We start from the raw sequence: 25,408 nt of genomic DNA on the forward strand, positions 1-25,408 counted from the left end.
ACCTCACTCCAACAAATCGGAGACCTGCACTTTCTACCATAAAGTGCTTCAAACGGCGCCATCTCAATGCTTGAATGGTAGCTGTTGTTGTAGGAAAATTCTGCTAATGGTAGATGTCGATCCCAACTGTTTCCGAAATCAATAACACATGCTCGTAGCATGTCTTCAAGCGTTTGTATCGTCCTTTCGCTCTGCCTATCAGTTTGTGGATGATAGGCAGTACTCATGTCTAGACGAGTTCCTAATGCTTGCTGTAATGTCTGCCAGAATCTTGAAATAAATCTGCCATCCCTATCAGAGATAATAGAGATTGGTATTCCATGTCTGGAGACGACTTCCTTCAAATACAGTCGTGCTAACTTCTCCATCTTGTCATCTTCTCTTATTGGTAGGAAGTGTGCTGATTTGGTGAGACGATCAACTATTACCCAAATAGTATCAAAACCACTTGCAGTCCTTGGCAATTTAGTGATGAAATCCATGGTAATGTTTTCCCATTTCCATTCCGGGATTTCGGGTTGTTGAAGTAGACCTGATGGTTTCTGATGCTCAGCTTTGACCTTAGAACACGTCAAACATTCTCCTACGTATTTAGCAACATCGGCTTTCATACCCGGCCACCAAAAATGTTTCTTGAGATCCTTGTACATCTTCCCCGTTCCAGGATGTATTGAGTATCTGGTTTTATGAGCTTCTCTAAGTACCATTTCTCTCATATCTCCAAATTTTGGTACCCAAATCCTTTCAGCCCTATACCGGGTTCCGTCTTCCCGAATATTAAGATGCTTCTCCGATCCTTTGGGTATTTCATCCTTTAAATTTCCCTCTTTTAAAACTCCTTGTTGCGCCTCCTTTATTTGAGTAGTAATGTTATTATGAATCATTATATTCATAGATTTTACTCGAATGGGTTCTCTATCCTTCCTGCTCAAGGCATCGGCTACCACATTTGCCTTCCCCGGGTGGTAACGAATCTCAAAATCGTAATCATTCAATAATTCAATCCACCTACGCTGCCTCATATTCAGTTGTTTCTGATTAAATATGTGTTGAAGACTTTTGTGGTCGGTATATATAATACTTTTGACCCCATATAAGTAGTGCCTCCAAGTCTTTAATGCAAAAACAACCGCGCCTAATTCCAAATCATGCGTCATATAATTTTGTTCGTGAATCTTCAATTGTCTAGACGCATAAGCAATCACCTTCGTTCGTTGCATTAATACACAACCGAGACCTTGCTTTGATGCGTCACAATAAATCACAAAATCATCATTCCCTTCAGGCAATGACAATATAGGTGCCGTAGTTAGCTTTTTCTTCAATAACTGAAACGCTTTCTCTTGTTCATCATTCCATTCAAATTTCTTCCCTTTATGCGTTAATGCAGTCAAGGGTTTTGCTATTCTGGAAAAGTCTTGGATGAACCTTCTGTAGTAACCAGCTAGTCCTAAAAACTGGCGTATGTGTTTCGGAGTTTTCGGGGTTTCCCACTTTTCAACAGTTTCTATCTTTGCCGGATCCACCTTAATACCTTCTTTGTTCACTATGTGACCGAGGAATTGAACTTCTTCCAACCAAAATGCACACTTTGAAAACTTAGCGTACAATTCTTCCTTCCTCAATACTTCTAACACCTTTCTCAAATGTTCACCGTGTTCTTGGTCATTCTTTGAGTAAATAAGTATGTCATCAATGAAAACAATGACAAACTTGTCAAGGTATGGTCCACACACTCGGTTCATAAGGTCCATGAACACAGCTGGTGCATTAGTTAAACCAAACGGCATGACCATAAACTCGTAATGACCGTAACGTGTTCTGAAAGCAGTCTTTGGAATATCATCTTCTTTCACCCGCATTTGATGATACCCGGAACGTAAGTCAATCTTTGAATAAACAGACGAGCCTTGTAGTTGATCAAATAAGTCGTCGATTCTCGGTAGTGGGTAGCGGTTCTTGATGGTAAGTTTGTTCAACTCTCGGTAGTCGATACACAACCTGAATGTACCATCTTTTTTCTTGACAAACAAAACAGGAGCTCCCCACGGTGATGTGCTTGGTCGAATGAAACCACGCTCTAAAAGTTCTTGTAATTGGCTTTGCAGTTCTTTCATCTCGCTGGGTGCGAGTCTGTAAGGAGCACGAGCTATTGGTGCAGCTCCTGGTACAAGATCTATTTGAAATTCAACGGATCGATGTGGGGGTAATCCCGGTAATTCTTTCGGAAATACATCGGGAAATTCTTTTGCAATGGGAACATCATTGATGCTCTTTTCTTCAGTTTGTACTTTCTCGACGTGTGCTAGAACAGCATAGCAACCTTTTCTTATTAGTTTTTGTGCCTTCAAATTACTAATAAGATGTAGCTTCGTGTTGCCCTTTTCTCCGTACACCATTAAGGGTTTTCCTTTTTCTCGTATAATGCGAATTGCATTTTTGTAACAAACGATCTCCGCTTTCACTTCTTTCAACCAGTCCATACCGATTATCACATCAAAACTCCCTAACTGTAACATCCCGCCTTTTTCCGTCAACTTTTCCGTTTAACTATTTAAGTTCCGTTAGATGTTTATAACACATCTCGTTAATATGCGTTTGAATTATCTTGTTAGGTAATTCCCGCACCCGATTTAAGTTGAGGGACCAATCTTGCCAAATGTTGAAACTTGTGACTAGGTCAAAGAGTCAAACTCTCATTCTATCCATTCATTCATCTCTTCCAATTTCTTAATACTTCAACTTTTCCTCTCAACTTCAAGAACAAAGATTCATCATCCAAAACCGAGCTAGTGATCTTCTTGCCAAACAAAATACATATTTGAACTCCTCGTGATCTCCTCTTCGATTTCATACCGGTTTCATCAATTTTGGGTAACTTTCTAAATCACTAATCTTTGTGTTCTTGAGATTTTTAAGTTATAAGTTTGTTAATTAGTATCTATGGCTCAAGTCTAGTTTGTTTATGTGTTTTGTATGCTCGTTTTTGATATTTTGGAGTAACTAGTTCATATGGAAAGTTAACATGCTTAATCTTGAGTTTTAAGTGTTCATGTGTTGTTAGATGCTAAGACTTCATGTTTTAATCTTGTTCCTAGTGTTACTAGCTTCATTATGATGTAAAGATTGATCAAAGAAACCTCTTAAACTTGATTATGAAATTTGGTAACTTTTGGTTAGGGTTTCATGAACTAGGAATGGATTTTGAAGCATTAAATGACATGAAGTGTTAATTATAAGTGTTAGGTTGTGTTGTATGCTTAATTACCTTCGAAACGGCATATTGTTCATGTCTTTTGGTTACCGAATCATTAAATAGCATTTATGACTTATATGCATTGAATGAGGGTCACTAAATGCGGTTTTTGGTTGTTGTATGCGAAAGTTTGATTGATGATAAGTGCATAGTTGTGTTCCTCGTCAAAATACCTTTCCGGTGATATAAAATACATGTCTTGAATGTTTGCGGGTTGTAATTTGTGTTGGTTTATGTTTGGACTCGTGCACTTAGGAGTTTCAGCAACCAGGGTCTGGAAACAAGCCAAGACGCCGTCCCAATACCCAGGACGACGTCCTGACTTTCAAACCTAGACGCCGTCTAGGGGTCCAAGACGCCGTCTTGCCCTTCAAAATGGGACGCCGTCTAGGCCTTTTGGGACGCCGTCCCATAAGCCTAAAGTGGGCTGTTTTGGTTGTCATTTAACGAAAAATGTTTGGGACGTTCTAGACCTCCGTTTCACATGAGACTTGTTCCAACATGCTTATATATGATTAAAAACTTCAGAAAATTCGTTCGAGGCCCGACCCGAACGTGTTGACTTTTTCGTTGACTTTGACCCGACCAAGTTTGACTTTTAATCAAACTTGACCAATTACTTATGTAATCTTTCTAACTTGTTTCTATACGTGTACCTTGCATGAAACTTGACTATTTGCTTCACATGCTTCGTAATCGAGTCGTATTGAGCCATAGGACTAATTGAACAACTTTGACCCTTCGTGACTACCGTTATTGATACAACCTATTTGTTTAGGTCGAGACTAGCGTTGTTCTTTACGCACGTTACTTGTTGAAGTACTTATTTACTCTTGCAATCAAAGGTGAGATCATAGTCCCACTTTTACTCTTTTTTTGAACTTACATTGGGATGAGAAAACATAAACATTTCTTCTACTAAGTGAACACAAGTACAGGAAAACAAACATTCTACATACGAGTTTAGAACAAAATCCTCAATTCGATTATCATTAGTTACACTTGCCGGGTGTAAGCGAGAACTTATGTTGTATGGATCCATATGGGTTTGACAAACCCTCATTCAAACGGTTCGCTACCGTTTACGAATGAAATATATTTTCGAGAAACAGTGTATGTTCTAGCACTAAGTGATGGGGTTCAATGGAAGGAAATGTTAAGCATTGATAATTGGGTGCTCGTGAAACAAACTTTTGGAATGTATTACTATTATTTCATTGATGCAAATCTTGTGGTTCACTTGTACTTACTTACTTAAACCTATGATTTCACCAACGTTTTCGTTGACAGATTTCTATGTTTTTCTCAGGACCTTGAACGATACATGATACATGCTTCCGCTCATTATTTTGATACTTGCATTGGATGTCGAGTATACATGCATACATGGAGCGTCTTTTGGATACTTTTAAATCGTGTCGCATAAGTTTCATTTGTACTTAAAACTTGGTATCGTAACTTGTGGTGGAACTATTCTTGTAAAACTTGAACAACCTTTACATTTGAAATGAATGCGACATATCTTTTGGTCAAACGTTGTTTTAAAGACTTATGACCACGTAACGGGACCTAAGTAGACGGCGCCGTCAATGACGATTTGGTCGGGTCGCTACAGATGGTATCAGAGCGTTGGTTGTAGGGATTTAGAGTTCATTAGTGTCAACCCCGAGTCATAGGGTACATTGATGAGTCTAGACTACAACCGGCATATAGACTTGAAGTAGGAATTACTTGACTACTTGTGCATTTATACTCGAACGCTTCTACTCATATCTACTCTTAGTTCATCTTAATCTCACGTTGTTTAATTTGATTGACACGCCACCTTGACTATATGAAATGATGTCGAATGCACATATGAATCAGGGTAATATAATTTCCGGGATTATATTACGGTGACTCATATGAACGTTCCGACATTATGACATAAAGAATTTAAGGCGAGTCGAGGAAAAACTTCTCTTTATCTTTATTCTATATCACGGTTAGTATTATTGAGAATACTAATCAATGATATTCTTGTGTCTTGAAGGAACAATGGCTCCTCGTCGTGTACACCGCAATGAAACTCCCGAACAAGCTCTCGAACGGATGATAGCAACCGCCGTAGATGCGGCCATGGCCGGTCACTCATCCAACAACAATAATAATGACAACCACAACAACAACAACAACAATAACAACAACAATGGAGCCAGAAACTCAAACGAGGGATGCTCCTATAAAGCTTTCATGGGGTGCAAACCTCACACTTTTGATGGAACCGGGGGACCGGTCGTGCTCACCCGATGGTTTGAGCAAACGGAAGCCGTCTTTAGCATAAACGGTTGTCGGGACCAAGACAAGGTCAAATACTCCACTCACACTTTCTCCGGAATTGCTCTAACATGGTGGAACACCTATGTTCAATCGGTGGGTACCGATGAAGCTCATGCCCTCTCTTGGGCCGATCTAAAGGAAAAGATGATTGTTGAATATTTTCCGCGCGAAGAAACCCGAAAGCTTGAGGAAGAACTAAGAGCTTTGAAAGCGGTCGGAAACGATCTTAAAGCTTATAATCAACGCTTCGCCGAACTATCCTTGATGTGTCCTAATCTTGTTAACCCCGAATCTCAAAGGATTGAGCTCTACATGCTCGGTCTTCCAAAAAGCATCAAACAAGGGGTGATGTCATCCAAACCCACTACTCATCAAGCCGCTATGAACATGGCTCGCCAACTATTTGAAACGGTTGACGAAATCGTAGTTCCGGCACCTAAGGCCGAGGATAAATCGGGCGGCAACAAAAGAAAGTGGGAACCCTCCCAATCAAGCAACAACAACTTTGCTAAGAAGCCTTACACCTCCGACGGCAAGAAAGGTTATGCCGGGAACCTACCTCTTTGCAACAAATGCAACAAACATCACTTTGGCGAATGTAGTAAGTTAATTTGCCACCGGTGCCAAGGAATTGGTCATAAGGCCAACGATTGTAAAAGTGCCACTCCCGTCGCTCGAAAATGGCCCAATGCACCAAAGACGGGCACTTGTTATGAATGTGGCCAAACGGGCCATTATAGAAATGCATGCCCGAAGAGGAAAGATAACCCCAATACGCGCGGCCGAGCTTTCAACATAAACACCGAGGAAGCCCGGGATGACACTGAACTAGTCACGGGTACGTTTCTTCTCAACAATTCTTATGTCTCTTGCTTATTCGATTCGGGTGCCGATAAATGCTTTGTATCCAAGACTTTGACTCATTCTTTTAGCACTCCACCTCTTCCATTAGATACCACTTATACCATTGAAGTGGCTAACGGAAAACTATTAAGTGCCGACACATATTACCGGGGGTGTACGTTAAATATTTTGGGTAGGGAATTTGAAATTGACTTGATACCCATGGAATTAGGAAGCTTTGATGTAATAATCGGTATGAATTGGTTAGTCAAAACGAAATCTCACATTCTTTGTGATCTTAACGCAATCCGAATTCCTATCGAGAATGGTGAACCTTTGATCGTCTATGGCGATAAGAGTTGCACCGGACTCAACCTCGTTTCGTGTGTTAAAGTTAGAAAACTACTCCGTAAGGGTTGTTTTGCGATCCTTGCCCACGTTAAGAAAGTCGAGTCCGATGAGAAGCACATCGATGATGTGCCAATTGTTAGTGACTATTCCGATGTATTTCCCGACGAATTGCCGGGTCTTCCGCCTCATCGACCGGTTGAATTCCAAATCGATCTTATTCCGGGAGCCGCACCCGTAGCACGTGCACCGTATAGACTTGCTCCATCCGAAATGCAAGAATTGCAAAGTCAAATCCAAGAACTACTTGACCGTGGTTTTATCCAACCTAGCCATTCACCTTGGGGCGCTCCGATTTTGTTTGTTAAAAAGAAAGACGGATCCCTACGAATGTGCATTGATTATCGTGAACTAAATAAATTGACGGTTAAGAACCGATATCCTCTTCCTCGCATCGATGACCTCTTTGATCAACTACAAGGGTCTTGTGTATATTCGAAAATCGATCTCCGCTCGGGTTATCATCAATTAAGGGTTAAGGGGGAAGATGTCTCCAAAACCGCTTTCCGGACTCGTTATGGTAGTTATGAATTCCTTGTCATGCCATTTGGTCTCACTAACGCACCAGCGGTGTTCATGGATCTTATGAACCGCGTGTGCAAACCGTATCTCGATAAATTCGTTATTGTGTTCATCGATGATATATTGATCTATTCTAAAAATGAAGAAGAGCACGAACAACATCTCCGACTTGTGCTTGAACTCTTGAGACAAGAACGACTTTATGCCAAATTCTCCAAGTGTGAATTTTGGTTGAAGGAAGTTCAATTTCTTGGTCATGTTGTAAGTGATCAAGGTATTAAAGTCGATCCAACGAAAATCGAAGCCATTAGCAAATGGGAGACTCCTACTACTCCTACTCACATTCGTCAATTTTTGGGTCTCGCCGGGTACTATCGTAGATTCATCGAAAATTTCTCTTTGGTTGCACGTCCTCTAACCGCATTGACTCACAAGGGAAAGAAATTCATTTGGGCGACCGAACATGAATCCGCATTCCAAATCTTGAAAACGAAGCTAACCACCGCTCCTATCTTGTCACTTCCCGAAGGCAATGATGACTTTGTTGTATATTGCGATGCCTCAAAACATGGTTTTGGGTGTGTATTGATGCAACGAACGAAAGTCATTGCTTATGCTTCTCGACAACTCAAAATTCATGAACGAAACTACACGACGCATGATCTCGAACTCGGAGCCGTTGTCTTTGCACTTAAAATGTGGAGACACTATCTTTATGGAACCAAGAGTACTATCTTTACCGACCACAAAAGTCTCCAACACATTTTCGATCAAAAGCAACTAAACATGAGACAACGAAGGTGGATTGAAACCTTAAACGATTACGATTGCGAGCTTCGTTACCATCCCGGGAAGGTAAATGTAGTAGCCGATGCCTTAAGCCGAAAAGAAAGAGCGGTGCCTCTCCGTGTCCGAGCTTTAAACATCACCATTCACACCAACCTTAATAGCCAAATTCGGGTAGCCCAAGATGAGGCTCTCAAGGATGAAAACATCTCTCTCGAACACTTGAACGTCCTCACCTCTCGATTCGAAGTTAAAGAAACCGGACTCCGACATTTCGCCGGAAGAATTTGGGTGCCTAGTTATGGGGATCTACGAAGCCTTATTTTAGATGAAGCCCATAAGTCACGATACTCGATTCACCCCGGTGCCAATAAGATGTACCACGACCTTAGAGAACAATATTGGTGGCCGAACATCAAAAAGGAAGTTGCTAGATATGTTGCCAAATGTTTGACTTGCGCTAAAGTCAAAGCCGAACACCAAAGACCGTCCGGATTACTCCAACAACCCGAGATCCCGCAATGGAAGTGGGAAATGATCACGATGGATTTTATCACCAAATTACCGAAAACGTCGGGCGGTTATGATACTATTTGGGTCATTGTCGATCGCCTCACCAAATCCGCGCACTTCCTCGCCATGAAAGAAACCGACAAAATGGAGAAGCTTGCACGACTTTACATTAAGGAGATTGTAGCCCGACACGGCGTACCTTTATCGATTATCTCCGACAGAGATGGTCGTTTCGTCTCTAGATTTTGGCGTACGTTACAAGAAGCGTTGGGAACGCGTTTGGACATGAGCACCGCATATCATCCTCAAACCGATGGGCAAAGTGAACGTACGATACAAACCTTGGAAGATATGCTCCGAGCTTGTGTGGTCGATTTTGGCAAAGCTTGGGACAAGCACTTACCTCTCGCCGAGTTCTCTTATAACAATAGTTATCACGCGAGTATTAAGGCCGCACCGTTTGAAGCATTATATGGCCGAAAATGCCGCTCTCCTCTTTGTTGGGCCGAAGTAGGTGACGTGCAAATTTCCGGGCCCGAACTCATTCACGAAACCACCGAGAAGATTCTTCAAATCCGAGATAGGCTTCGGACGGCCCGGAGTCGTCAAAAATGCTATACCGATAAGAGACGCAAGGACCTCGAATTTCAAGTCGGTGATCGCGTCATGTTAAAAGTCGCACCTTGGAAAGGTGTCATTCGTTTTGGGAAACGTGGGAAACTAAATCCGCGGTATGTTGGTCCTTTCGAGATCTTAGAGCGTGTTGGAACCGTCGCGTATCGTTTAAACCATCCGCCTCAACTAAGCTCCGTTCATCCTACTTTCCATGTATCTAACTTGAAGAAGTGTCTTGCCGAGCCCGATATCGTCGTCCCTCTCGAGGAACTTACTATTAATGACAAACTCCATTTTGTGGAGGAACCGGTTGAAATTGTGGACTACGTCGAAAAGGAATTAAAACAAAGCCAGATCCCGATTGTTAAGGTCCGATGGAACGCCAAAAGGGGACCCGAGTTTACTTGGGAAAGAGAAGACCAAATGCGAAAGAAGCACCCGCATCTATTCCCGATTCCGGAACCGTCAGATTCCGAGGAAGAAACAACGACTACAACGCCTGCTTAAATTTCGGGACGAAATTTCTTTTAAGGTGTAGGTAATGTAACATCCCGCCTTTTTCCGTCAACTTTTCCGTTTAACTATTTAAGTTCCGTTAGATGTTTATAACACATCTCGTTAATATGCGTTTGAATTATCTTGTTAGGTAATTCCCGCACCCGATTTAAGTTGAGGGACCAATCTTGCCAAATGTTGAAACTTGTGACTAGGTCAAAGAGTCAAACTCTCATTCTATCCATTCATTCATCTCTTCCAATTTCTTAATACTTCAACTTTTCCTCTCAACTTCAAGAACAAAGATTCATCATCCAAAACCGAGCTAGTGATCTTCTTGCCAAACAAAATACATATTTGAACTCCTCGTGATCTCCTCTTCGATTTCATACCGGTTTCATCAATTTTGGGTAACTTTCTAAATCACTAATCTTTGTGTTCTTGAGATTTTTAAGTTATAAGTTTGTTAATTAGTATCTATGGCTCAAGTCTAGTTTGTTTATGTGTTTTGTATGCTCGTTTTTGATATTTTGGAGTAACTAGTTCATATGGAAAGTTAACATGCTTAATCTTGAGTTTTAAGTGTTCATGTGTTGTTAGATGCTAAGACTTCATGTTTTAATCTTGTTCCTAGTGTTACTAGCTTCATTATGATGTAAAGATTGATCAAAGAAACCTCTTAAACTTGATTATGAAATTTGGTAACTTTTGGTTAGGGTTTCATGAACTAGGAATGGATTTTGAAGCATTAAATGACATGAAGTGTTAATTATAAGTGTTAGGTTGTGTTGTATGCTTAATTACCTTCGAAACGGCATATTGTTCATGTCTTTTGGTTACCGAATCATTAAATAGCATTTATGACTTATATGCATTGAATGAGGGTCACTAAATGCGGTTTTTGGTTGTTGTATGCGAAAGTTTGATTGATGATAAGTGCATAGTTGTGTTCCTCGTCAAAATACCTTTCCGGTGATATAAAATACATGTCTTGAATGTTTGCGGGTTGTAATTTGTGTTGGTTTATGTTTGGACTCGTGCACTTAGGAGTTTCAGCAACCAGGGTCTGGAAACAAGCCAAGACGCCGTCCCAATACCCAGGACGACGTCCTGACTTTCAAACCTAGACGCCGTCTAGGGGTCCAAGACGCCGTCTTGCCCTTCAAAATGGGACGCCGTCTAGGCCTTTTGGGACGCCGTCCCATAAGCCTAAAGTGGGCTGTTTTGGTTGTCATTTAACGAAAAATGTTTGGGACGTTCTAGACCTCCGTTTCACATGAGACTTGTTCCAACATGCTTATATATGATTAAAAACTTCAGAAAATTCGTTCGAGGCCCGACCCGAACGTGTTGACTTTTTCGTTGACTTTGACCCGACCAAGTTTGACTTTTAATCAAACTTGACCAATTACTTATGTAATCTTTCTAACTTGTTTCTATACGTGTACCTTGCATGAAACTTGACTATTTGCTTCACATGCTTCGTAATCGAGTCGTATTGAGCCATAGGACTAATTGAACAACTTTGACCCTTCGTGACTACCGTTATTGATACAACCTATTTGTTTAGGTCGAGACTAGCGTTGTTCTTTACGCACGTTACTTGTTGAAGTACTTATTTACTCTTGCAATCAAAGGTGAGATCATAGTCCCACTTTTACTCTTTTTTTGAACTTACATTGGGATGAGAAAACATAAACATTTCTTCTACTAAGTGAACACAAGTACAGGAAAACAAACATTCTACATACGAGTTTAGAACAAAATCCTCAATTCGATTATCATTAGTTACACTTGCCGGGTGTAAGCGAGAACTTATGTTGTATGGATCCATATGGGTTTGACAAACCCTCATTCAAACGGTTCGCTACCGTTTACGAATGAAATATATTTTCGAGAAACAGTGTATGTTCTAGCACTAAGTGATGGGGTTCAATGGAAGGAAATGTTAAGCATTGATAATTGGGTGCTCGTGAAACAAACTTTTGGAATGTATTACTATTATTTCATTGATGCAAATCTTGTGGTTCACTTGTACTTACTTACTTAAACCTATGATTTCACCAACGTTTTCGTTGACAGATTTCTATGTTTTTCTCAGGACCTTGAACGATACATGATACATGCTTCCGCTCATTATTTTGATACTTGCATTGGATGTCGAGTATACATGCATACATGGAGCGTCTTTTGGATACTTTTAAATCGTGTCGCATAAGTTTCATTTGTACTTAAAACTTGGTATCGTAACTTGTGGTGGAACTATTCTTGTAAAACTTGAACAACCTTTACATTTGAAATGAATGCGACATATCTTTTGGTCAAACGTTGTTTTAAAGACTTATGACCACGTAACGGGACCTAAGTAGACGGCGCCGTCAATGACGATTTGGTCGGGTCGCTACACTAACTCTACTGGTATCAAATCAATCTTAAATGTTTCGCTAACCAGTTTAATTTCTCGATTCCGACATATATTATCTGCTGAAATTAATTTACCATTTGCTAATTCTAGTAAAAATTTACTATCCAAAGGCGTCAATGGACAACTTAATTTAGCACAAAAATCTCTACTCATATAGCTTCTATCCGCACCCGAATCAAATAAAACGTAAGCAGATTTATTGTCAATAAGAAACGTACCCGTAACAAGCTCCGGGTCTTCCTGTGCCTCTACCGCATTAATATTGAAAACTCTTCCACGGCCTTGTCCATTCGTGTTCTCCTGGTTCGGGCAATTTCTAATAATGTGGCCTGGTTTTCCACATTTATAACAAACTACATTGGCATAATTTGCTCCGACACTACTTGCTCCGCCATTACTCGTTCCGACACCATTTGTTCCTTTCGTTCTATTAACCCCTGGTCCGTAGACCTCACACTTCGCCGCGCTATGACCATTTCTTTTACACTTGTTGCAAAATTTGGTGCAGAACCCCGAGTGATTCTTTTCACACCTTTGGCATAGTTGCTTCTGATTGTTGTTGTTGTTGCGGTTATTATTGTTGTTGGGATGATTGTTGTAGTTGCTGTGGTTGTTGTTGTTGTTGTTGTTGTTGTTGGGCCGTTTGTTGTAGTTGCGATTGATGTTGCGATTGTTGGGATAATTGTTGCGATTATTGTTGTAATTGCTGTTGTTGTTGTATTGGTGATTCTTATCACCGTTTTCCTCCCACTTTCTTTTGACTTGCTTCACATTGGCCTCTTCAGCAGTCTGTTCTTTAATTCTTTCTTCGATCTGGTTCACTACTTTGTGAGCCATTCTACATGCCTGTTGTATGGAGGCGGGCTCGTGTGAACTTATATCTTCTTGGATTCTTTCCGGTAATCCTTTCACAAACGCGTCGATCTTCTCTTCCTCATCTTCGAATGCTCCCGGACACAATAGGCACAATTCTGTGAATCGTCTTTCGTACGTGGTAATATCAAATCCTTGGGTTCGTAACCCTCTAAGTTCTGTCTTGAGCTTATTGACCTCGGTTCTGGGACGGTACTTCTCGTTCATCAAGTGCTTGAATGCTGACCACGGTAGTGCGTACACATCATCTTGTCCCACTTGCTCTAGATAGGTATTCCACCATGTTAACGCAGAACCTGTGAAGGTATGCGTAGCGTACTTCACTTTGTCCTCTTCAGTACACTTACTTATGGCAAACACCGATTCAACCTTCTCGGTCCACCGTTTCAATCCGATCGGTCCTTCGGTTCCATCAAATTCCAAAGGTTTGCAGGCAGTGAATTCTTTGTAGGTGCATCCTACACGATTTCCTGTACTGCTAGATCCAAGGTTATTGTTGGTATGTAGCGCAGCCTGTACTGCGGCTATGTTTGAAGCTAGAAAAGTACGGAATTCCTCTTCATTCATATTCACGGTGTGTCGAGTAGTCGGTGCCATTTCCTTCAAAATAGTTAAATGGAACAAGTTAATCATACAGAATATTAAGAGTAGTTAATAGTATTTCGTAGCATAATATGAACTCATTTATAAAAGCTTTTTCTTCATATTAGCGTTTTATAAGTTTAAATTCAGGTAGTACCTACCCGTTAAGTTCATACTTAGTAGCTAATATACAATTCAACTACTACAATTCTATATGAAAAACTGATTATAATAATATTTCGCGTTCAAACTTTTATACAATATTTTACAAACTTACAATACCGCTTATTTTACATAAAGCATGAAATATAGCACACAATAACTTTGATACAAGATAGTTGTGAAGACAATTCTAGCTAGTACACAAGTCGTTCAGCAAAGGCAATAAAGACACGTAATTCATACGTCCAGAAACAAGTCATGCATTCTGGTTTTACTAGGACTACTTCCCATCCTTGGTCTTGTGCAACATAACCATTATGGCCGTTGATAAGACAGCGTGTTGTAATGTCATCAAAGGGACGAGGGTTACGTAATGTCCAACAGTCCCGTAATAATCTAAAAACCTCATTTCTTACCCCAATTACCGACTCCGTCACTTGTGGAAACGTTTTGTTTAATAGTTGTAGCCCGATGTTCTTGTTCTCACTTTGGTGAGAAGCGAACATTACTAATCCGTAAGCATAACATGCTTCTTTATGTTGCATGTTAGCCGCTTTTTCTAAATCATGAAGTCCAATATTCGGATATATTGAGTCAAAATAATTTCTTAACCCGTTGCGTAAAATAGCATTTGGGTTCCCCGCAATATATGCGTCAAAGTAAACACATCGTAACTTATGGGTTTCCCAATGTGATATCCCCCATCTTTCAAACGAAAGTCTCTTATAAACCAAGACATTCTTGGAACGTTCTTCGAATGTCTTACAAACTGATCTCGCCTTAAATAGTTGTGCCGAAGAATTCTGGCCGACTCTAGACAAGATTTCATCAATCATGTCTCCGGGTAGGTCTCTTAAAATATTGGGTTGTCTATCCATTTTGTGTTTTTAAACTGTAAAATAGACAAGAGTTAGATTCATAAAAAAATACTTATTAATACAAGCAATTTTTACATATATCATAAAGCATAAGAACACTATATTCCATATATTACACCACACGAATACAACTATCTTATTCCGACTCGCTCGTTTCTTCTTCTTCGGTTTTGGTTCGTTTTGCCAAGTTTCTAGGGATATATGATGTTCCCCTAATACGAGCCGTCGTTGTCCACATTGGTTTAGAAAAACCTGGTGGTTTAGAGGTTCCCGGGTCATTGTTACAACTTAAGGACTTCGGGGGTTGACGATACATATAAAGTTCATCGGGGTTGGAATTAGATTTCTCTATTTTTATGCCCTTTCCCTTATTATTTTCTTTTGCCTTTTTAAATTCAGTTGGGGTAATTTCTATAACATCATCGGAATTCTCGTCGGAATCCGATTCATCGGAGAATTGGTAATCCTCCCAATATTTTGCTTCCTTGGCGGAAACACCATTGACCATAATTAACTTTGGTCGGTTGGTTGAGGATTTTCTTTTACTTAACCGTTTTATTATTTCCCCCACCGGTTCTATTTCTTCATCCGGTTCCGATTCTTCTCCCGGTTCCGATTCTTCTTCCGGTTCCGACTCTTCTTCCGGTTCCTCTTCGGGAACTTGTGAATCAGTCCACAAATCATTCCAATTTACATTTGACTCTTCATTATTATTAGGTGAGTCAATGGGACTTGTTCTAGAGGTAGACATCTATCACATAATATCAAACACGTTAAGAGATTAATATATCACATAATATTCATATGTTAAAAATATATAGTTTCCAACAAAAATGTTAAGCAATCATTTTTAAAGAAAACACGGTCGAAGTCCAGACTCACTAATGCATCCTAACAAACTCGATAAGACACACTAATGCAAATTTTCTGGTTCTCTAAGACCAACGCTCGGATACCAACTGAAATGTCCCGTTCTTATTGATTAAAAACGTTCCATATTAATTGATTTCGTTGCGAGGTTTTGACCTCTATATGAGACGTTTTTCAAAGACTGCATTCATTTTTAAACAAACCATAACCTTTATTTCATCAATAAAGGTTTAAAAAGCTTTACGTAGATTATCAAATAATGATAATCTAAAATATCCTGTTTACACACGACCATTACATAATGGTTTACAATACAAATATGTTACAACAAAATAAGTTTCTTGAATGCAGTTTTTACACAATATCATACAAGCATGGACTCCAAATCTTGTCCTTATTTAAGTATGCGACAGCGGAAGCTCTTAATAATCACCTGAGAATAAACATGCTTAAAACGTCAACAAAAATGTTGGTGAGTTATAGGTTTAACCTATATATATCAAATCGTAACAATAGACCACAAGATTTCATATTTCAATACACATCCCATACATAGAGATAAAAATCATTCATATGGTGAACACCTGGTAACCGACAATAACAAGATGCATATATAAGAATATCCCCATCATTCCGGGACACCCTTCGGATATGATATAAATTTCGAAGTACTAAAGCATCCGGTACTTTGGATGGGGTTTGTTAGGCCCAATAGATCTATCTTTAGGATTCGCGTCAATTAGGGTGTCTGTTCCCTAATTCTTAGATTACCAGACTTAATAAAAAGGGGCATATTCGATTTCGATAATTCAACCATAGAATGTAGTTTCACGTACTTGTGTCTATTTTGTAAATCATTTATAAAACCTGCATGTATTCTCATCCCAAAAATATTAGATTTTAAAAGTGGGACTATAACTCACTTTCACAGATTTTTACTTCGTCGGGAAGTAAGACTTGGCCACTGGTTGATTCACGAACCTATAACAATATATACATATATATCAAAGTATGTTCAAAATATATTTACAACACTTTTAATATATTTTGATGTTTTAAGTTTATTAAGTCAGCTGTCCTCGTTAGTAACCTACAACTAGTTGTCCACAGTTAGATGTACAGAAATAAATCGATAAATATTATCTTGAATCAATCCACGACCCAGTGTATACGTATCTCAGTATTGATCACAACTCAAACTATATATATTTTGGAATCAACCTCAACCCTGTATAGCTAACTCCAACATTCACATATAGAGTGTCTATGGTTGTTCCGAAATATATATAGATGTGTCGACATGATAGGTCGAAACATTGTATACGTGTCTATGGTATCTCAAGATTACATAATATATAATACAAGTTGATTAAGTTATGGTTGGAATAGATTTGTTACCAATTTACACGTAGCTAAAATGAGAAAAATTATCCAATCTTGTTTTACCCATAACTTCTTCATTTTAAATCCGTTTCGAGTGAATCAAATTGCTATGGTTTCATATTGAACTCTATTTTATGAATCTAAACAAAAAAGTATAGGTTTCTAGTCGGAAAAATAAGTTACAAGTCGTTTTTGTAAAGGTAGTCATTTCAGTCGAAAGAACGACGTCTAGATGACCATTTTAGAAAACATGCTTCCACTTTGAGTTTAACCATAATTTTTGGATATAGTTTCATGTTCATAATAAAAATCATTTTCTCAGAATAACAACTTTTAAATCAAAGTTTATCATAGTTTTTAATTAACTAACCCAAAACAGCCCGCGGTGTTACTACGACGGCGTAAATCCGGTTTTACGGTGTTTTTCGTGTTTCCAGGTTTTAAATCATTAAGTTAGCATATCATATAGATATAGAACATGTGTTTAGTTGATTTTAAAAGTCAAGTTAGAAGGATTAACTTTTGTTTGCGAACAAGTTTAGAATTAACTAAACTATGTTCTAGTGATTACAAGTTTAAACCTTCGAATAAGATAGCTTTATATGTATGAATCGAATGATGTTATGAACATCATTACTACCTTAAGTTCCTTGGATGAACCTACTGGAAAAGAGAAAAATGGATCTAGCTTCAATGGATCCTTGGATGGCTCAAAGTTCTTGAAGCAAAATCATGACACGAAAACAAGTTCAAGTAAGATCATCACTTGAAATAAGATTGTTATAGTTATAGAAATTGAACCAAAGTTTGAATATGATTATTACCTTGTATTAGAATGATAACCTACTGTAAGAAACAAAGATTTCTTGAGGTTGGATGATCACCTTACAAGATTGGAAGTGAGCTAGCAAACTTGAAAGTATTCTTGATTTTATGAAACTAGAACTTTTGGAATTTATGAAGAACACTTAGAACTTGAAGATAGAACTTGAGAGAGTTCAATTAGATGAAGAAAATTGAAGAATGAAAGTGTTTGTAGGTGTTTTTGGTCGTTGGTGTATGGATTAGATATAAAGGATATGTAATTTTGTTTTCATGTAAATAAGTCATGAATGATTACTCATATTTTTGTAATCTTATGAGATATTTCATGCTAGTTGCCAAATGATGGTTCCCACATGTGTTAGGTGACTCACATGGGCTGCTAAGAGCTGATCATTGGAGTGTATATACCAATAGTACATACATCTAAAAGCTGTGTATTGTACGAGTACGAATACGGGTGCATACGAGTAGAATTGTTGATGAAACTGAACGAGAATGTAATTGTAAGCATTTTTGTTAAGTAGAAGTATTTTGATAAGTGTATTGAAGTCTTTAAAAAGTGTATAAATACATATTAAAACACTACATGTATATACATTTTAACTGAGTCGTTAAGTCATCGTTAGTCGTTACATGTAAGTGTTGTTTTGAAACCTTTAGGTTAACGATCTTGTTAAATGTTGTTAACCCAATGTTTATAATATCAAAAGAGATTTTAAATTATTATATTATCATGATATTATGATGTACGAATATCTCTTAATATGATATATATACATTAAATGTCGTTACAACGATAAACGTTACATATATGTCTCGTTTCAAAATCATTAAGTTAGTAGTCTTGTTTTTACATATGTAGTTCATTGTTAATATAATTAATGATATGTTTACTTATCATAATATCATGTTAACTATATATATAACCATATATATGTCATCATATAGTTTTTTACAAGTTTTAACGTTCGTGAATCACCGGTCAACTTGGGTGGTCAATTGTCTATATGAAACCTATTTCAATTAATCAAGTCTTAACAAGTTTGATTGCTTAACATGTTGGAAACATTTAATCATGTAAATATCAATCTCAATTAATATATATAAACATGGAAAAGTTCGGGTCACTACATAATCTGTCTATCCCCCACTTCATTCCAACAAATCGGAGACCTGCACCTTCTACCATAAAGTGCTTCAAACGGCACCATCTCAATGCTTGAATGGTAGCTGTTGTTGTAGGAAAATTCTGCTAACGGTAGATGTCGATCCCAACTGTTTCCGAAATCAATAACACATGCTCGTAGCATGTCTTCAAGCGTTTGTTTCGTCCTTTCGCTCTGCCCATCAGTTTGTGGATGATAGGCAGTACTCATTTCTAGACGAGTTCCTAATGCTTGCTGTAATGTCTGCCAGAATCTTGAAATAAATCTGCCATCCCTATCAGAGATAATAGAGATTGGTATTCCATGTCTGGAGACGACTTCCTTCAAATACAGTCGTGCTAACTTCTCCATCTTGTCATCTTCTCTTATTGGCAGGAAGTGTGCTGATTTGGTGAGACGATCAACTATTACCCAAATAGTATCAAAACCACTTGCAGTCCTTGGCAATTTAGTGATGAAATTCATGGTAATGTTTTCCCATTTCCATTCCGGGATTTCGGGTTGTTGAAGTAGACCTGATGGTTTCTGATGCTCAGCTTTGACCTTAGAACACGTCAAACATTCTCCTACGTATTTAGCAACATCGGCTATCTTACCCGGCCACCAAAAATGTTTCTTGAGATCCTTGTACATCTTCCCCGTTCCAGGATGTATTGAGTATCTGGTTTTATGAGCTTCTCTAAGTACCATTTCTCTCATATCCCTAAATTTTGGTACCCAAATCCTTTCAGCCCTATACCAGGTTCCGTCTTCCCGAATATTAAGATGCTTCTCCGATCCTTTGGGTATTTCATCCTTTAAATTTCCCTCTTTTAAAACTCCTTGTTGCGCCTCCTTTATTTGAGTAGTAAGGTTATTATGAATCATTATATTCATAGATTTTACTCGAATGGGTTCTCTGTCCTTCCTACTCAAGGCATCGGCTACCACATTTGCCTTCCCCGGGTGGTAACGAATCTCAAAGTCGTAATCATTCAATAATTCAATCTACCTACGCTGCCTCATATTCAGTTGTTTCTGATTAAATATGTGTTGAAGACTTTTGTGGTCGGTATATATAATACTTTTGACCCCATATAAGTAGTGCCTCCAAGTCTTTAATGCAAAAACAACCGCGCCTAATTCCAAATCATGCGTCGTATAATTTTGTTCGTGAATCTTCAATTGTCTAGACGCATAAGCAATCACCTTCGTTCGTTGCATTAATACACAACCGAGACCTTGCTTTGATGCGTCACAATAAATCACAAAATCATCATTCCCTTCAGGCAATGACAATATAGGTGCCGTAGTTAGCTTTTTCTTCAATAACTGAAACGCTTTCTCTTGTTCATCATTCCATTCAAATTTCTTCCCTTTATGCGTTAATGCAGTCAAGGGTTTTGCTATTCTGGAAAATTCTTGGATGAACCTTCTGTAGTAACCAGCTAGTCCTAAAAACTGGCGTATGTGTTTCGGAGTTTTCGGGGTTTCCCACTTTTCAACAGTTTCTATCTTTGCCGGATCCACCTTAATACCTTCTTTGTTCACTATGTGACCGAGGAATTGAAATTCTTCCAACCAAAATGCACACTTTGAAAACCTAGCGTACAATTCTTCCTTCCTCAATACTTCTAACACATTTCTCAAATGTTCACCGTGTTCTTGGTCATTCTTTGAGTAAATAAGTATGTCATCAATGAAAACAATGACAAACTTGTCAAGGTATGGTCCACACACCCGGTTCATAAGGTCCATGAACACAGCTGGTGCATTAGTTAAACCAAACGGCATGACCATAAACTCATAATGACCGTAACGTGTTCTGAAAGCAGTCTTTGGAATATCATCTTCTTTCACCAGCATTTGATGATACCCGGAACGTAAGTCAATCTTTGAATAAACAGACGAGCCTTGTAGTTGATCAAATAAGTCATAGATTCTCGGTAGTGGGTAGCGGTTCTTGACGGTAAGTTTGTTCAACTCTCGGTAGTCGATACACAACCTGAATGTACCATCTTTCTTCTTGACAAACAAAACAGGAGCTCCCCACGGTGATGTGCTTGGTCGAATGAAACCACGCTCTAAAAGTTCTTGTAATTGGCTTTGCAGTTCTTTCATCTCGTTGGGTGCGAGTCTGTAAGGAGCACGAGCTATTGGTGCAGCTCCTGGTACAAGATCTATTTGAAATTCAACGGATCGATGTGGGGGTAATCTCGGTAATTCTTTCGGAAATACATCGGGAAATTCTTTTGCAAAGGGAACATCATTGATGCTCTTTTCTTCAGTTTGTACTTTCTCGACGTGTGCTAGAACAGCATAGCAACCTTTTCTTATTAGTTTTTGTGCCTTCAAATTACTAATAAGATGTAGCTTCGTGTTGCCCTTTTCTCCGTACACCATTAAGGGTTTTCCTTTTTCTCGTATAATGCGAATTGCATTTTTGTAACAAACGATCTCTGCTTTCACTTCTTTCAACCAGTCCATACCGATTATCACATCAAAACTCCCTAACTCTACTGGTATCAAATCAATCTTAAATGTTTCGCTAACCAGTTTAATTTCTCGATTCCGACATATATTATCTGCTGAAATTAATTTACCATTTGCTAATTCGAGTAAAAATTTACTATCCAAAGGCGTCAATGGAAAGCTTAATTTAGCACAAAAATCTCTACTCATATAGCTTCTATCCGCACCCGAATCAAATAAAACGTAAGCAGATTTATTGTCAATAAGAAACGTACCCGTAACAAGCTCCGGGTCTTCCTGTGCCTCTGCCGCATTAATATTTAAAACTCTTCCGCGGCCTTGTCCATTCGTGTTCTCCTGGTTCGGGCAATTTCTAATAATGTGGCCCGGTTTTCCACATTTATAACAAACTACATTGGCATAACTTGCTCCGACACTACTTGCTCCACCATTACTCGTTCCGACACCATTTGTTCCTTTCGTTCTATTAACCCCTGGTCCGTAGACCTCACACTTCGCCGCGCTATGACCATTTCTTTTACACTTATTGCAAAATTTGGTGCAGAACCCCGAGTGATACTTTTCACACCTTTGGCATAGCTGCTTCTGATTGTTGTTGTTGTTGCGGTTATTATTGTTGTTGGGATGATTGTTGTAGTTGCTGTTGTTGTTGTTGTTGTTGTTGTTGGGCCGTTTGTTGTAGTTGCGATTGATGTTGCGATTGTTGGGATAATTGTTGCGATTATTGTTGTAATTGCTGTTGTTGTTATATTGGTGATTCTTATCACCGTTTTCCTCCCACTTTCTTTTGACTTGCTTCACATTGGCCTCTTCAGCAGTCTGTTCTTTAATTCTTTCTTCAATCTGGTTCACTAGTTTGTGAGCCATTCTACATGCCTGTTGTATGGAGGCGGGCTCGTGTGAACTTATATCTTCTTGGATTGTTTTCGGTAATCCTTTCACAAACGCGTCAATATTCTCTTCCTCATCTTCAAACGCTCCCGGACAAAATAGGCACAATTCTGTGAATCATCTTTCATACGTGGTAATATCAAATCCTTGGGTTCGTAACCCTCAAAGTTCTGTCTTGAGCTTATTGACCTCGGTTCTGGGACGGTACTTCTCGTTCATCAAGTGCTTGAATGCTGACCACGGTAGTGCGTACGCATCGTTTTGTACCACTTGCTCTAGATAGGTATTCCACCATGTTAACGCAGAACCTGTGAAGGTATGCGTAGCGTACTTCACTTTTTCCTCTTCAGTACACTTACTTATGGCAAACACCGATTCGACCTTCTCGGTCCACCGTTTCAATCCGATCGGTCCTTCGGTTCCATCAAATTCCAAAGGTTTGCAGGCAGTGAATTCTTTGTAGGTGCATCCTACACGATTTCCTGTACTGCTAGATCCAAGGTTATTGTTGGTATGTAGCGCAGCCTGTACTGCGGCTATGTTTGAAGCTAGAAAAGTACGGAATTCCTCTTCATTCATATTCACAGTGTGTCGAGTAGTCGGTGCCATTTCCTTCAAAATAGTCAAATGGAACAAGTTAATCATACAGAATATTAAGAGTAGTTAATAGTATTTCGTAGCATAATATGAACTCATTTATAAAAGCTTTTTCTTCATATTAGCGTTTTATAAGTTTAAATTCGGGTAGTACCTACCCGTTAAGTTCATACTTAGTAGCTAATATACAATTCAACTACTACAATTCTATATGAAAAACTGATTATAATAATATTTCGCGTTCAAACTTTTATACAATATTTTACAAACTTACAATACCGCTTATTTTACATAAAGCATGAAATATAGCACACAATAACTTTGATACAAGATAGTTGTGAAGATAATTCTAGCTAGTACACAAGTCGTTCAGCAAAGGCAATAAAGACACGTAATTCATACATCCAGAAACAAGTCATGCATTCTGGTTTTACTAGGACTACTTCCCATCCTTGGTCTTGTGGAACATAACCATTATGGCCGTTGATAAGACAGCGTGTTGTAACGTCGTCAAAGGGACGAGGGTTACGTAATGTCCAACAGTCCCGTAACAATCTAAAAACCTCATTTCTTACCCCAATTACCGACTCTGTCACTTGTGGGAACGTTTTGTTTAATAGTTGTAGGCCGATGTTCTTGTTCTCACTTTGGTGAGAAGCGAACATTACTAATCCGTAAGCATAACATGCTTCTTTATGTTGCATGTTAGCCGCTTTTTCTAAATCACGAAGTCCAATATTCGGATATATTGAGTCAAAATAATTTCTTAACCCATTGCGTAAAATAGCATTTGGGTTCCCCGCAATATATGCGTCAAAGTAAACACATCGTAACTTATGGATTTCCCAATGTGATATCCCCCATCTTTCGAACGAAAGCCTTTTATAAACCAAGGCATTCTTGGAACGTTCTTCGAATGTCTTACAAACTGATCTCGCCTTAAATAGTTGTGCCGAAGAATTCTGACCGACTCTAGACAAGATTTCATCAATCATGTCTCCGGGTAGGTCTCTTAAAATATTGGGTTGTCTATCCATTTTGTGTTTTTATACTGTAAAATAGACAAGAGTTAGATTCATAAAAAAAAAAATACTTATTAATACAAGAAATTTTTACATATATCATAAAGCATAAGCACACTATATTACATATATTACACCACACGAATACAGCTATCTTATTCCAACTCGCTTGTTTCTTCTTCTTCGGTTTTGGTTCGTTTTGCCAAGTTTCTAGGGATATATGATGTTCCCCTAATACGAGCCGTCGTTATCCACATTGGTTTAGAAAAACCTGGTGGTTTAGAGGTTCCCGGGTCATTGTTACAACTTAAGGACTTCGGGGGTTGACGATACATATAAAGTTCATCGGGGTTGGAATTAGATTTCTCTATTTTTGTGCCCTTTCCCTTATTATTTTCTTTTGCCTTTTTAAATTCAGTTGGGGTAATTTCTATAACATCATCGGAATTCTCGTCGGAATCCGATTCATCGGAGAATTGGTAATCCTCCCAATATTTTGCTTCCTTGGCGGAAACACCATTGACCATAATTAACCTTGGTCGGTTGGTTGAGGATTTTCTTCTACTTAACCGTTTTATTATTTCCCCCACCGGTTCTATTTCTTCATCCGGTTCCGATTCTTCTTCCGATTCCGATTCTTCTTCCGGTTCCGACTCTTCTTCCGGTTCCTCTTCGGGAACTTGTGAATCAGTCCACGAATCATTCCAATTTACATTTGACTCTTCATTATTATTAGGTGAGTCAATGGGACTTGTTCTAGAGGTAGACATCTATCACATAATATCAAACGCGTTAAGAGATTAATATATCACATAATATTCACATGTTAAAAATATATAGTTTCCAACAAACCATAACCTTTATTTCATCAATAAAGGTTTAAAAAGCTTTACGTAGATTATCAAATAATGATAATCTAAAATATCCTGTTTACACACGACCATTACATAATGGTTTACAATACAAATATGTTACAACAAAATAAGTTTCTTGAATGCAGTTTTTACACAATATCATACAAGCATGGACTCCAAATCTCGTCCTTATTTAAGTATGCGACAGCGGAAGCTCTTAATAATCACCTGAGAATAAACATGCTTAAAACGTCAACAAAAATGTTGGTGAGTTATAGGTTTAACCTATATATATCAATCATAATAATAGACCACAAGATTTCATATTTCAATACACATCCCATACATAGAGATAAAAATCACTCATATGGTGAACACCTGGTAACCGACATTAACAAGATGCATATATAAGAATATCCCCATCATTCCGGGACACCCTTCGGATATGATATAAATTTTGAAGTACTAAAGTATCCGGTACTTTGGATGGGGTTTGTTAGGCCCAATAGATCTATCTTTAGGATTCGCGTCAATTAGGGTGTCTGTTCCCTAATTCTTAGATTACCAGACTTAATAAAAAGGGGCATATTCGATTTCGATAATTCAACCATAGAATGTAGTTTCACGTACTTGTGTCTATTTTGTAAATCA

The sequence above is a fragment of the Rutidosis leptorrhynchoides genome, chromosome 3, assembly GCF_046630445.1.
Source record: "Rutidosis leptorrhynchoides isolate AG116_Rl617_1_P2 chromosome 3, CSIRO_AGI_Rlap_v1, whole genome shotgun sequence".
Classification (NCBI taxonomy): Eukaryota; Viridiplantae; Streptophyta; class Magnoliopsida; order Asterales; family Asteraceae; genus Rutidosis; species Rutidosis leptorrhynchoides.